Genomic DNA, 14,785 nt, shown 5'->3' on the forward strand with positions numbered 1-14,785 from the left:
ATGACTGCTGTGACTTCTATTGCCAATGCAGCTCCAGACCCTTGCTTATTCCTGGACCTCTAGGTAATTTCCTCTTCCTGAATCTTTTTTTCTGCGACCTTTTCTTCTGGTAATAGAGCTATATTTAGTGATGTCCTTCCCCACCAACTTTCACCCAGTTCTGACTGCTGATGTGTTCTTGCCTTAAAACTACATGAGTGGCCTGGGGTTGTGGCTCAGTGGCAGAGTGCTTGCCTAGCATGTGTGAGGCACTGGGTTCGATTCTCAGCACCACGTATCAATAAATAAATAAAGGCCCATTGAAAACTAAAAAAAAATGTTTAAAAAAAAACCCTGCATGAATCTTTCTCCTAGAGCAGAAAAGTAATGATATTTGGGGGCAGTGTGAACCTGGAATCTGGAAAAGAGTGTTCAGATTACACTAGGTAGCCAGAGTCCCTGACTGTTACGGTGTTAAGTTGAGCCATAAAGAGATGTTTTGAGGTAAAATATTTGAAATCGTAATTGAAAATTCAGCAAGAGAATGGATTGGGATGAGTATTTGGGATAAAAAATATCGGATGTGAATGTGGCAAAGAGGAAACAAAGTACATAAGATGGGATGGTTTAAGCTTTTGAAAGTACTAATTTTTGATAGTTAGACATTATCAATGTCATTCACCCAAAATCAATTAGAAAAGTGATGAAAATTATGGAACTCTTTTCAAATTCCCACAAACAATAACACTACTAGTTTTTCAGTAGCAATGTTGAGCCTAGTCTCACTAATGTTAGACACCAGGAAATTAAAAGAAATAAACTTTTAAATGACATATTAGAAAGACTTAAAAACTTTCACTATAGGGTCCAGGGATGTAGGTCAGTGGTGGAGCACGTGCCTAGCATGCATGAGTTCCTGGATTTGCTTCCTTCTATATAAAAAAGAAGAAATTTTCATTATAACCCTGTTGTTAAAATGTTGGCAAAGGGCTGGGGTTGTGGTTCAGTGTCATCACACTTGTCTTGCAAATGTGAAGCACAGGGTTTGACCCTCAGTGCCAAGTAAAAATAAATAAATAAAATAAAGATAAGGTGTCCATGTAAACTAAGAAAAAAATTGTTTAAACTGTTCGAAGAAAGACTTTCCGCAATACAGTTGTTTGAATGAATTTGGTAGGCTCCTTGAACATGCAACATAGCCATGTGTTTGAACAATTTTAAATAAAATGTTTTGATATAGGAATTCATTTTTAGAAATTTATTCCACAGATTTATTCTCACAAACAGAAATTTATTAAGAAAAAAACTAGTATTCTTTCATAGTACAAGATAAAAATAATTTACTTAGAAACAAAGCTATCCTTAGAAACCAAAATGGAATAGATTGTATAGAGGATCTAGGACATATTAAATCACCTTTATAATCCCAAGAGGTAGAGGGACTAAGGATTTTACATATATGTACATGTCAATAGTAGTGAAAACATGGCTCCCTGTTGAAGTGGAATCATGTAGAATTTAAATCTCTAAACAAAGATAATGATGCTACACAATTTTATACATTATATGTACGATCTTTAATAAAACATATTTGAAAAAATCAATTCTCTAATATCATATATTCCACTTTCATTCTCTATTTTGTCCTCCAGGAAATTATTCTAGTGAAACAAAATTTTTAGCAAGGTATTTAGTAAGAATCACAAAAACTACAAAAATATAGTGAGATTTTAGTTTGCACAATGTATGTAAATTATATCAAACATAATTATACAATAACTTTATTAAATTATGAAGGATGCAAAAGTTACCAAGGATTATTAAATGACCAATTTTTAAATAATACAAACATGATTTAAGACAAGTAAAGACGTCACAGTACAGTTAAGTGGAGGTTAAGTCAGGAGATAACTCCTCTCTACCTGGTGATGAATTCACCAGCTTAGACAAAAGCACTTGGCCTCTCCCTGTGCTACTTGTCAAATGCTGAGCCTTTCTGAAGCTGGGGAATTGGAACACAACCTGTGGACCCCTGCCTCTTGCAGGAACCCACCATGAACCTTGTCCCCTGGCACACTTGTACCTTAAGGTACTCATTCCTGAACTAAAAACTCATCAATACATTAATTTAAAAATTATTACCTCTCACTATTGTTTTATGAAAATGTTTGTTGAGAGCCACAGCCAAAGGGGCCCCAGCAAACTTCCAGCTGCCAGCAAACTTCCAGCTGCTGGCTGATGATTGGCTCACAGCGGCCCCAGCAACATCTAGCTGATTGGCTCCTCGGCCCCAGCAACATCTAGCTGATTGGCTCCTCTGCGGTGATGCTCATTGGACTGTTTCCCTGCCCTTTCAGACCACGGAGCTGCTCATTGGGGGACTTTTTTGGCTCCGCCCACGTGACCCAGCCAATCGGCCTCAAGAGCAGGAGGATGGTGGGAGGTGGAGAGAAGCTTGTGTGGGAGAGAGAGGCTTGTGGAAAGCCGGTGGTGGCAGTTGAGGCTCTGAGGGTTTTTCCTGAGAGACTATTTTGTTTGTCGTGTGTGGTTCTAAAAATAAAGTTAGTTTCTTTTGACAAGTGGCTCCTGATTGTGCCCAGCCAGACTGCGGCATTTGGTGGCTCGCACGGGGAGCGACTGAGGGTAAGTGAACTGCTCGCCCCTGAGGGCAGGGCGAGAGGATGGGTAGCCATTTTAAGATTCTTCTTTTGTTATTTTGTTTCACTTTTGTTTTAAGTTGCCTGTCCCTGGAGATGAGTGAGACGGAAGAAAAACCGCTCACATCTGAGGAAAAACTATTTACGTCTGAGGAACAGATAGGGAGAAAGGACGGATGCCCATGTCAGGAGGATAGAAAGGCTATAATGACTTTTTGTTGTTCCCTTTTTATTTCATTCTGTCTCGGTTTTGTTTGGCGTCATCTTGTTGGGTTGTATTATAGTAGAAATAAGGGATCAGAAATTAGTAAAAAACAAACTGAAAGAGTGTTAAGTAAATTGTTAGAGGAAGGAGGCATCTCAGTAAAATCAAGAACAATCAGGGCATACATTGATACAATACAAAAATGTAGCCCATGGCTTTTTAAGGAGGAGTTGTTAAATATATCACAATGGAACCATCATGGTGAAGATTTAAAAAGAATAGAAAAGAAAAGCCCAGGGACTCTGCCAGTTGGCACATTGCCATTGTGGACGTTCATATCTTGTTTGCTTAGTCCAAAGCCTTCAGTTCAGACAATGGTAGAGGAAGGAGAAGACATAATGATTCAAGTAAAAGAGAAGGTCTCTCAAGTTAGTCAGACAGAGAAAGAAAGTGTAAAACAGAAAAAGCCATCAGGGGGAAAGGTACAACAGGAGACTGCTACTAACACCTTTCTATCACCAGAGGGCGTAAGTGTCCAACCAACAGCGCCACCTCCATATGCTGGGAGGCCCCCAACCCCCGCAGTTGATAGTTGGGATCCTGAGACAAGATCTCAAATACTAACATGCCCTGTATTTGAGGCAGGAGGGCAGCGATTTTACCAAGTTTTAAATTTCAAAACAGTGAAGCAGCTAAAAGAGGCTGTAACAACCTATGGTCCTCAAGCACCCTTCACTGTAAGCTTGGTCGAATCCATTAACAACTTGAACATGACGCCAGCAGATTGGGCTAATATGTGTAAAGCTGTGCTAAATGGAGGACAATACCTGTTATGGAAGGTTGCCAATGAGGAATTTTGCAAGGAGACGGCTAGGCGAAATGCAGCAGCTGGTTATCCTCAGAGAAATCTAGATATGTTGTTAGGAAAGGGACCTTATGAGGATCAGCAGCAACAAATTGCATATGATCCTGGCGTATACACACAAATTGCTGCAGATGCAATTAAGGCATGGAAGACTTTACAAGGACATGGAGGTTTACAAGGTCAATTATCTAAGGTAATACAAGGAGCTAATGAACCTTATGCTGAATTTGTAGATAGGCTTATTCAAACAGCTACCAGAGTTTTTGGGAATACAGAACAAGCAATGCCATTACTAAAACACCTGGCTTATGAGCAAGCGAATCGTTGGTGCAGAGATATCATTAGACCATGGAAACATGAAGATTTAAACACATATATTAAATTATGTAGAGACATTAATGAACAAGAGCAAGTCGTGGCAGCTGCAGTAAAACAGGCTTTAGATGCCAGAGACATTAATGAACAAGGGCAAATTGTGGCAGCTGCAGTAAAACAGGCTTTAGATGCCAGGCCAAGAACATGCTACAATTGTGAACAAACAGGACATTTTAAAAGGAATTGCCCCACTGGAGGAGGGTTTAACAAAACTAGGTATCAAAGGAGTAGAATACCAGGTATTTGCCCACGATGCCGTAGAGGGAGACATTGGGCTAATGAATGCCGTTCTCAAACCACCATAGAGGGTACTCCATTATCAAAAAACGAACAAGGACCAGGTGTTTATCCACGATATCATGGAGAAAGGCATCGGGCTCCATTGCCAAAAAACGGACAGGAGGGCCCAATGCTCCGGGGCCCAAAACCACAAATATACGGAGCACTGGAGGAACCCAGCAACCCCATCAGGGTAGTGCCCAGGACACATTGTCCATCAGATCCCTCATCAGACAAACCAGAGGGAGCGCAGGGTTGGACATCTGCGCCTCCGCCAGAGCAGTACTAACTCCAGAGATGGGAGTTCAAATCATTCCCACAGGGGTGAAAGGACCTCTTCCCAAAGGAACAGTAGGCTTATTATTGGGACGCAGCTCTTCTACTCTAAAAGGACTTATGATAAGTCCTGGGGTAATTGATCCCGATTATGAAGGTGAAATAAAAATTATAGCCAGTTCTCCAAAGGGTATATCAGTAATTTCACCAGGAGATAGAATAGCACAGTTACTAATAATACCCAGCCTACATGATAAATTTTCCAGTCGTACTGTAGAAAGAGGTTCCAAGGGATTAGGCTCCACAGGTGTAGATTGGGCTATGCTTTCTTTAAATTTAGATTCTCGCCCCATGCTAAAACTAAATATTCAAGGACATGAATTTAATGGGCTACTGGATACAGGTGCAGACCTTAGCATCATCTCTCGTCAAGAATGGCCAAAACATTGGCCATTACAACAAGCCACTCAAACGCTTCGAGGCCTAGGAGTGGCGACTAATCCCCATAGAAGTGCAATGGTATTAGATTGGAAGGATCCTGAAGGATGTGAAGGAACTATACAGCCATATGTATTGGATCATCTTCCCGTAAATTTATGGGGACGAGATGTCCTAGATCAATTAGGTTTGACATTAACAAATAACATCAACCAAAATGCACCCACTATTATGACTAGACAAGGTTTTAGGAAAGGAAAAAGATTAGAAAAACAAGAACAAGGTATAGCAGCACCAATACAAATAGATCAAGGGAGAGACAGACATGGGTTGGATTTTCAGAAAGGGCCACTGAGACAATAAAAATTACTTGGAAATCAGAAAGACCAGTATGGGTTCCTCAGTGGCCCCTGACTAAAGAAAAGATACAAGCAGCCCATGACCTGGTCAAACAACAATTAGCAGAAGGACATATACAACCTTCTGTATCTCCCCATAATACTCCCATTTTTGTCATCAAAAAGAAATCTGGTAAATGGAGATTATTGCAAGATTTAAGAGCCATTAATAATGAGATGGTTATTATGGGACCTGCTCAATCAGGGATTCCTCAGTTGTCTGCTTTGCCAAAAACCTGGTATGTTTTAGTTATAGATATTAAAGATTGTTTTTTTTCAATTCCAATTCATCCTGAGGATAGTCCACGTTTTGCATTTACTATCCCTGCACTGAATCATGAAGGTCCTGATCAGAGATATGAATGGAAAGTACTCCCTCAAGGGATGGCTAACAGCCCAACTATGTGTCAAATTTATGTTAACAAAGTAATCCAGCCACTTAGAAATCAAAATCCTGAACTACAAATATTTCACTATATGGATGATGTATTATTAGCACACAAAGATAAAAACACATTGCTAGAATGTTATGCCACACTTACAAACTTATTAAAAAATTATAATCTAGAGATAGCAATAGATAAAGTACAATTAAATTTTCCAATTAATTATTTAGGAGTTCTATTATCCTCAACCATGGTCCGTCCACCAAAAATTCAAATACGAGTAGATCAACTCAAATCACTTAATGACTTTCAAAAGTTATTAGGAGACATAAATTGGATAAGGCCTTATTTAGGTATACCAACAGGAGAGTTGGGACCTTTATTTGATATCCTAAAAGGTCCATCAGATCCAAATTCACCCCGAATGTTAACGCCTGAAGCAAGAAAGGCATTAAAAATCATTGAAACATATATGGAAAATATGCATTTGGATAGAATTGATATAAGTTTGCCTTTATTATTTATTGTACTACCAACAAAAAATATTCCTACAGGAGTATTTTGGCAAGAAGGTCCATTATTATGGATACATTTATCTTATTCTCCTAACACTATTCTTACTAGGTATCCTGAGGCTGTAGGACAATTAATACTCAAAGGAATAAAAGCAGCAAAGGGAGTGTTTGGAATTTCTCCCAATAAAATTATTACTCCATATACTATGAATCAAATTGATGAGTTAGCTAATGAGTTAAATACTTGGGCAATAATCATGTGCAAATCTAATGTTTCATTTGATAACCACTTACCATCTAATCCTTTATTGTCTTTTTGGTCATTGCATCCTGTAATTTTTCCAAAAATGACAAGAAAAACACCTATCATGAATGCTCCAAATATATTCACTGATGGGTCAAATAATGGTACAGCAGCAGTAGTTACCCCTGATCAAACTTTTACATTTTTAGTACCCAAACAATCAGCTCAAAAGGTAGAGCTTAATGCAGTTTTACAAGCTTTTGTGATGTTTAAAGATTCTGTATTTAATTTATTTTCTGATAGTCAGTATGTAGTTAATGCTATAGTATCCCTTGAAGATGCTGGTAGGATTTCCCCTTCTTCTACTGTTTTCTCTTTGCTTTCCACTATACAAAGTCTAATCTGGGACAGAAAAGATCCATTCTTTATAGGACATATCAGGGCACATACAGGATTGCCTGGAGCCCTTAGTTTGGGCAATGATTTAGCAGATAAAACTACACATGACATACATATTTTCTCTACACTAGAAGAAGCTATAAATTTTCATAAAAAGTTCCATGTCAATGCTAATACTTTACAAAAGCGTTTTAAAATAACTAAGGAACAAGCTAGACAAATAATAAAACAATGTCAAAATTGTGTGACCTTTTTACCACAAGTTAATCTTGGAGTCAATCCTAGAGGATTGATACCTAACCATATTTGGCAGATGGACGTCACACACTTGCCAGAATTTGGAAAATTAAAATATTTGCATGTTACAGTTGATACTTCTTCTGGATTTTTGATGGGCTCCCTTCATGCCGGAGAAAAAACTAAAGATGTTATAGCTCATTGCTTACAAAATTTTGCCACTGTGGGTGTTCCAAAACAGTTAAAAACAGATAATGCCCCTGGTTATACTTCTACCTCTTTTAAACAATTTTGCTCAACATTTGGCATTACTCATATAACAGGAATCCCATACAATCCACAGGGACAAGGCATAGTTGAAAGAGCTCATCAAACTATTAAAATGTACTTATTAAAGCAAAAAGAAGGAATTGGGAAGGGGTATATATTCCCCAAAGATAAACTTAAAATAACCCTTTTTACTCTAAACTTTTTAAATTTGGATTCATCAGGACTTAGTGCTGCGGAAAGGCATATGTGTCCAAAAAATGTACATAAGCCCAAGGTACTTTGGAAGGATATTCTAACAGGACAATGGAAAGGTCCTGACCCAGTAATTGTCTGGAGTCGGGGGTCTGTTTGTGTGTTTCCACAGGGAGAACAGCAGCCAATTTGGATTCCAGAGAGATTAACCAAGGTCCTGACCCAGTGATTGTCTGGAGTCGGGGGTCTGTTTATGTGTTTCCACAGGGAGAACAGCAGCCGATTTGGATTCCAGAAAGATTAACTAAAGCGATTTCTACAGACCAAAAAGAAGATGATTTGGCTCAAATCCATAACAACTGATATCCAAAACTCCAGTTTGGCTATTCTTACATCTGCAACAGAACCAGGATGCTTTTTTCAATATCTATTTTATTATTGCCCTTTGCCATATCATGAAGTTCTATTTTGTTTTTTGAGCTCATACAGACCTAGGTTAATGTTTTGCTGATCAGTTCTATTTTTTGACTATAGAGTTTTTAAACATTGCAATGGAGATTTCACCTGTAAAAAGTTATAAGGCCTTTACTATAATGTTATGTGTTGTATGTATTATATTATGTGTGCACACTTGTGTTTTGTGTTATATGTTTGAATGTACGTATGTCCATATATCATATATGATGAGCGCTCATGATAAAATGGATCCAAATATTTTTTTTTTCACGTGATTTATATGGTTTAATTTAAATTGGGTAAACAACTGTTGAGGATTGTTTTAATATGTAAACAAAAAAGAAGGTTAACAGATCTGTTTGTTTACTTTCACCTTTCCTTTTCATTATATTTAATAATTCTCTTAAAGATAATGTAAATTGTTAAGAAAATTGTTTTCTTTTAGTGCCTTCTGGAATGTTACATAATTTTTTCTTTAGCCATTATTGCCAGAATTCCTATCTTCATCCCAGTGCTGGTGAAGTCAAAGATAAAACCAATCTACAGCTTCTACAATAGCCATCACTGAACTGCTTGCAGAACTTGCCTGGACACATTGTGAGCTCACCTGTATGCATTGTGAACTATCTGTTGGTGCAGTGACTTGTGGTAGTGCTGGAGTATTTTTGCTGATGGTGTCACCGGTGGTACAATTTAGGAGCCCTCAATTGGCTTAATGTCATGGCATTTTGCATCCTCCTCTACTAGTGATGGTCTAAAATTTGGGGGCCAACAGAGGTGAGGCAAAGAACCTCACCCCCCCACAGGTGCAAAGGCCTATCCACAAGTATGGCTGTATGCTGGACCGGTAGTCAGTGACGGGTATGATCCAATTGCAGTGGTACCAACCTAAGACAGGAGGCTGACGCCTAGAGGTCAGTTCATCCGATGACGGGTAAGGACCATATGTTGAATTGGACTGCCTAACAGGCACGGTCCCTAAGCCACATGCTTGTTGTTTAAACAGAGAGGGGGAGATGTTGAGAGCCACAGCCAAAGGGGCCCCAGCAAACTTCCAGCTGCCAGCAAACTTCCAGCTGCTGGCTGATGATTGGCTCACAGCGGCCCCAGCAACATCTAGCTGATTGGCTCCTCGGCCCCAGCAACATCTAGCTGATTGGCTCCTCTGCGGTGATGCTCATTGGACTGTTTCCCTGCCCTTTCAGACCACGGAGCTGCTCATTGGGGGACTTTTTTGGCTCCGCCCACGTGACCCAGCCAATCGGCCTCAAGAGCAGGAGGATGGTGGGAGGTGGAGAGAAGCTTGTGTGGGAGAGAGAGGCTTGTGGAAAGCCGGTGGTGGCAGTTGAGGCTCTGAGGGTTTTTCCTGAGAGACTATTTTGTTTGTCGTGTGTGGTTCTAAAAATAAAGTTAGTTTCTTTTGACAAGTGGCTCCTGATTGTGCCCAGCCAGACTGCGGCAAATGTTAATATTATATATCAAATGTTATATTATGCATGACAATTATTTTTTTCCTTTCAGTTTCACAAGAAATTTTGTAGGACCCTAGACACTTTATAAGGCACTAGACACTTTGCCTATTGGATGGGTGAGCCCTACCTGGTATCCTAGTGATTTGTGTTAGCAGCAGGTGGGGCTCTGTCTCTAGAGGGGCCAAGTTATAAACCCACTCCAAAGCAGAGTTCGCTTGGCCCAAATGCATTGTTAAGATGCAAGTTTGTGAAGGAGTGTTTAGTTTTATGTACATTTTTAGGGTCCTTATGATATGAACTACTTCTACTTGGATCATAGCGAACAAAAATTGTGACAATAAAAATGACACTGTGACTTCTGTCCCTCAAACATATCCAACAGAGATTGTTTTATGGAGCATTTTTTAATTCAAAATCATGTGACTTTGATTGTGTTTCAGAAAAATAATACCATATAGAAAATGAATGTGAACATAATCTCCAAGGAGTGTCATGCCTTAATTTTTTAAAATCACCATTCATTTAAATGTAATATTTTGAAATAGTATTCATGATTGAGAAAGTCTGCCAGCTTTGTGTACTACTTCTATGCAATTGCCAATTATCACCCCCTAAAATGTCTGTAATTCCAGCTACTCAGAAGGCTGAGAAAAGAGGATCACAAGTTCCAGGCTATCCTCAGTAATTTAGTGAGGCCACAAGAAACTTAGTGAGAATCTTTTCAAATATAAAAAAAGCAGGAGGGCTGGGGATGTGGCTCAAGCGGTAGCGCGCTCACCTGGCATGCGTGCTGCCCAGGTTCGATCCTCAGCACCACATACAAACAAAGATGTTGTGTCCGCCGAGAACTAAAAAATAAATATAAGCAAAAAATAAAAATAAATAAATAAATAAAGCAGGAGATGTAGCTCAGTGCTAAAGCACCCCAGGTTCCAAGAGAAAAACAAAAAAACAAAACAAAAAAAACTCCAACACTTTTAAATGCCAGTTTCTTTCTTTTTTATTTATTATTTTATTTTTGCCCACATAAAGTTTTTTATCATGTGCTATGTTTTGTATTTCTTCCCATCATTTTCAATACTGAAAGCATAAAGATTTTTAGAGAGTTCTAATTTTGTTTTATGTAAATTTAACCAAAGGAAAGTACATTATTACAATGCTCAATATTTTAGTAGGCATGGTTTGTGTGTAAAAGCAATGAAAGGTTCTCAAAAATGAAAAGATGTCCTTTTGTACAACTACATTTGTAAAACATAACATTTCACAAGGTCTGAAAACTTTGCACTATGACATATGTGGTCATGACACATTGTGTTTTTACCCCCCTTGGTGGTGCAGGTTCCAAGAGCTTCACAATATCTCTAAACTCAACTGCATCTGTGTGTGTGTGAGTGTGTGTGTGTGTGTGTGTTTCAGAGAGAGAGAGAGAGAAGGATTCCTTATTTTACTGTCGATGGCCTTGAACTTGTTTTCCTCCTTCCTCAGACTTCCAATCCCTGGGATTACAGGCCTGGGCCACTACACCCAGCCTCCTTTCTTTATTGTGGTGTCTAATCCTCTACTTGTCCCCAGGGTGCAAGAATATCAATGAGGAGAGGGAGAGGAAGAAAAACTGATTTAGACTTTAGGTTTTTAGAAGAAAGGATGATTCCATTAGAATCCTGTCTCTATGTCTGAACCACATTGTGATAGTCAAGCCAACATGACTCCATTTTGTTTAGTAACTACATTTTGTAAAACAACCATGCCAAGTAGAAGGGTCATGATCAGGGTAAGATGTTCTTTTCCTTTTGCTACCTTTAAGAACAAGGAACTAACTATAACTAGTGTAATGGGGCTCTGTTTTTGTAACAGGGGTAACTGGGCTACTTATGATTGGCTACACATCCCTCCACCTGACTGCACTCTCCCACTTCTGTAACTTGGCTTGCTTGCATTGGCTACACCCTCGAAATGTCCTTTTTGTGGTTTTCAGGCTTATAAAGAGTGCCCTTGCAATTGTTCTGGGATGACCAGGGGAACAGTTATATGTTCTGGCCAGTGGCCACTGGTGTGCTTCAATAAAGTCTTGATTTGATTATACATGAGTGGTCTGGAAGTTAATTTATGAAACCCCGGGACCAAGCCTTAACTATAACAACATAAATACTCCAACTCCACTTTGACCTCTACTACCATTCCCTGCCATGGACAATTGACACTCAATTAAACTGATGAGAAAAACAAGGCAAACAGGTGTGATCCCACTGTTCAGTATGACCTAGCACCTAGGCCCCTCTAAATCCAAATCCCCTCAATTTAAAACCTATTGTATTTCAGGGAACAGGAAAGTTTAAAAGTCCATGTCCATGCTAATGAAGGCATTTACATTCCTTGAAGCTCAGCCCAGTGTAATTTATCTTTTTAATTTTTGAGACAGTTTCTTGTTCTGTTGCCCAGGGTGGCTTCAAAGTTCTGGGCCCAAGCAATGTTCCTGTCTGAGTCTCCTGTGTAGCTTGGACTAAGGGTACACATCAGGACACTCTGCTGATGATAGTTTGCTAAAGCCACCTGAGCAAACTGACATTAGGCATGTGACCCCACACACAAGCCTTCAGTTTTGGTGATCTTGAAGTACAATCTATGAAGTCTCTTACACTGGACACAAATCACCAGAGCAGGATTCTGTCACTGCATGGACAGTCTGACCTAGAGCTGATGTCTTGGATCCCATGGTTGTCAACTCAGAGGCCCAAGACTAGAGATTTCATTTTAGTGTCCTATCTTAGTTAATAAGAAAGTAACTGTAGACCATTTAAAGGATATTTATTGATGCCGATTCTCTACCCTCCTCTGGAAGGTCTCATTAAGTTTTGAAGAAACACCAGCAAGTGGCCACCCATCTACAAATTCTGTTACCACACTACCCTCATATCTCCAGAGATTCCCATTGGTTCAGGCCACAGCTCTGACCTGGGTAATTATCTCCTTCCTGCTCCAGACCTATGTATACAGCTTCCCATCCTGACCCTCTACTCACCCCCTCAAGATCAACAGATAAGCAGTGAATAAAGGAATGGCTTTAATCATCATGAAAAATTTAATCAGATTAGAAACTATGAGAATTCTCAGTCCATCTAAAAGAAGAGTTCCTTAACAAATTAATTACAGAAAGAGTTTTTCTTATTCAAGAACCTTTAAATCATTCAGGAGAGAAAGAACAAAATAAGGGATTATCAGCACAGCCAAGACTTCAAGGCTCCTAGGCATGCAGGGCCCAGTCCCAGTGCATGAGTCCACAGGGACAGTATGAGGGTCTCCACTGGAGTCTGTCAGGCTCTTTCCAGGGCTTTGGCTGAAGGGCATTGTACTTCAAGGCATCCTCAATATGGTGTTCCTTTCCTTTCTTGGTTCCTCTGGAATGTAAACCTCGGTTTTCAGCAGCTTCCAGAGACCACCTGGGCTCCAGGAGACAGCTTGAGTTTGTGTCAGTCCAATTGCACAGGCACTGGCACCTCCTGGGAGGTTCAGGGCTCACTGTGCCCCACTTGTGGTAGTGCTTGCATCTTCTTGAGGTGACTAGAGCTCCTGAGAGGTTTCAGCCATTGGCTGCTGGATCCTAAGGTCTTGAACTCGGTGCTGGTCCATCTTAACTCCCTCTGTGTAACCACATATTCTGTTAGTACACTACCTCAGTTCCCCAGACAGCTCCCTGCTCTGTGTAAGCCCAGTGGTGCAGCTGGCTTACTGGAAAATTCACATCTTGGCAGCTCTGGAGACACTGGCAAGAGTGGCAGCTCAGTGCAGGAAAATTATCCAGTGCCCAGGCCCACCCCTTTTCTGGGTTCAGGCCTGGGAGAATGAGAGGCTCTAGATAAGATCTCCTAAGAGTCAATGATCCCCAGGTTGACAGACAGACTGCCATAGCTTCAGCTTCCCTACCATGCCAAGGTGTGTACCTGGCCTAGGACAAGGAGCAACTCATTCATTCTGGTATGGACTGCAGTTTTTCATACTGTTCTGTCCTGCAGCTGACCTCAGAAATCATACCCAATCATGTGGGAGGGACATTCATTTGCATCATAAATTGATTGAAGAACCTGATAGTGTCGCGACCCCTCGCCGGCAAGGGAAAACACGACACAGGATTCTTCTTTCAGCAGTTTATTCAGGCCTTGATTCAAGTATCATCTTCTAGCGACTCCCCGCCGAGCACCCAAGCATAGCCTAATAAAGCCTCCCGCATACCAATCTTAAGCTGCCACGTGGATCTTTCTCATAGGGTGGTCAGGGATTGCGCGCCAACTCTCCATAAAAGGAGTTGTTTATCACAGGCCACAGTGGAAGCCGCTGCCATCTTCTAATGGGGGCCAGGATCTATAACAATGGCTTACCACATGATAGGATTAAGGTGCAAATGGACCAATCCTGAAGGCATTTTGGAAATTCCTTGGTTTTGATTGAATTAGGGAAAGGATGGGTGGATGAGGTAGGACAGAAGTGAGGCTCTAGTTCTTTCTAGTTTTAATTCACTGTAAAAATTCTTTCTCTATTTCAAATAAACATACACAAATTAACCAGGCATAGTGGTGTACCTATGTAATCCCAGTGGCTTGGGAGGTCAAGGCGGGACAATCTTGAATTCAAAGCCAGACTCAGCAAGGGCAACGTGCAAAGCAACTCAGAGAGACTCTGTCTCCTAAAAATAAAAAAAAAAAATCAAAACCATGCAATTACTGGGTCTAATTCTGCACTTATTTATTTTATTTTGTTTTTTGATGATTTTCATGATTGAATGTTAGGCTTTACCACTAAGCTTCCTCTCAGTCCTTTTTATCTTGTGTTTGAGATAAGATCTGGCTATGTTGCCTAGGATGGCCTCAAACATCTATTTTTCTTCTCTCAGTCTCTTGCTTCTTTAGGATTGCCTGAAAGGGTCACTAAACCTAGCTAGTTCTCTGCATACGGACTGACTGGTTTTAAAGACCAGACTCAGTGGTACTGCATCATACTCTTAAGTCCATAAGCTAATTCATCCTGGAGCTGGATGGAAAAGCTAAATTTTCAAGCATACATAGCTAAGTAGTGAAACAAATAAGGGGAGCAGGTTGTGTTGAGAAAAAGAGAGTCCTATGGCTAATATATGTCTAGATTTCCTGCATC

The 14,785-nt window shown here is 40.1% G+C and overlaps 1 long non-coding RNA gene across 1 annotated transcript in view; it reads right to left on the reverse strand.

Moving 5' to 3' along the window:
* Positions 1 to 10,632: 10,632 nt before the first annotated feature.
* Positions 10,633 to 14,785, reverse strand: part of LOC131424871 (uncharacterized) — a 43,242-nt gene continuing 39,089 nt past the window's right edge. The window contains exon 4 of the long non-coding RNA XR_009228465.1: positions 10,633 to 14,321. This is a non-coding gene — a long non-coding RNA (uncharacterized LOC131424871). The remainder of the gene's footprint in view (positions 14,322 to 14,785) is intronic.

The sequence above is a fragment of the Marmota monax genome, unplaced genomic scaffold (genome assembly GCF_021218885.2).
Source record: "Marmota monax isolate L192 unplaced genomic scaffold, Marmota_monax_Labrador192_F-V1.1 WCK01_AAM20220418_F8-fsc00165, whole genome shotgun sequence".
Taxonomy (NCBI): Eukaryota; Metazoa; Chordata; class Mammalia; order Rodentia; family Sciuridae; genus Marmota; species Marmota monax.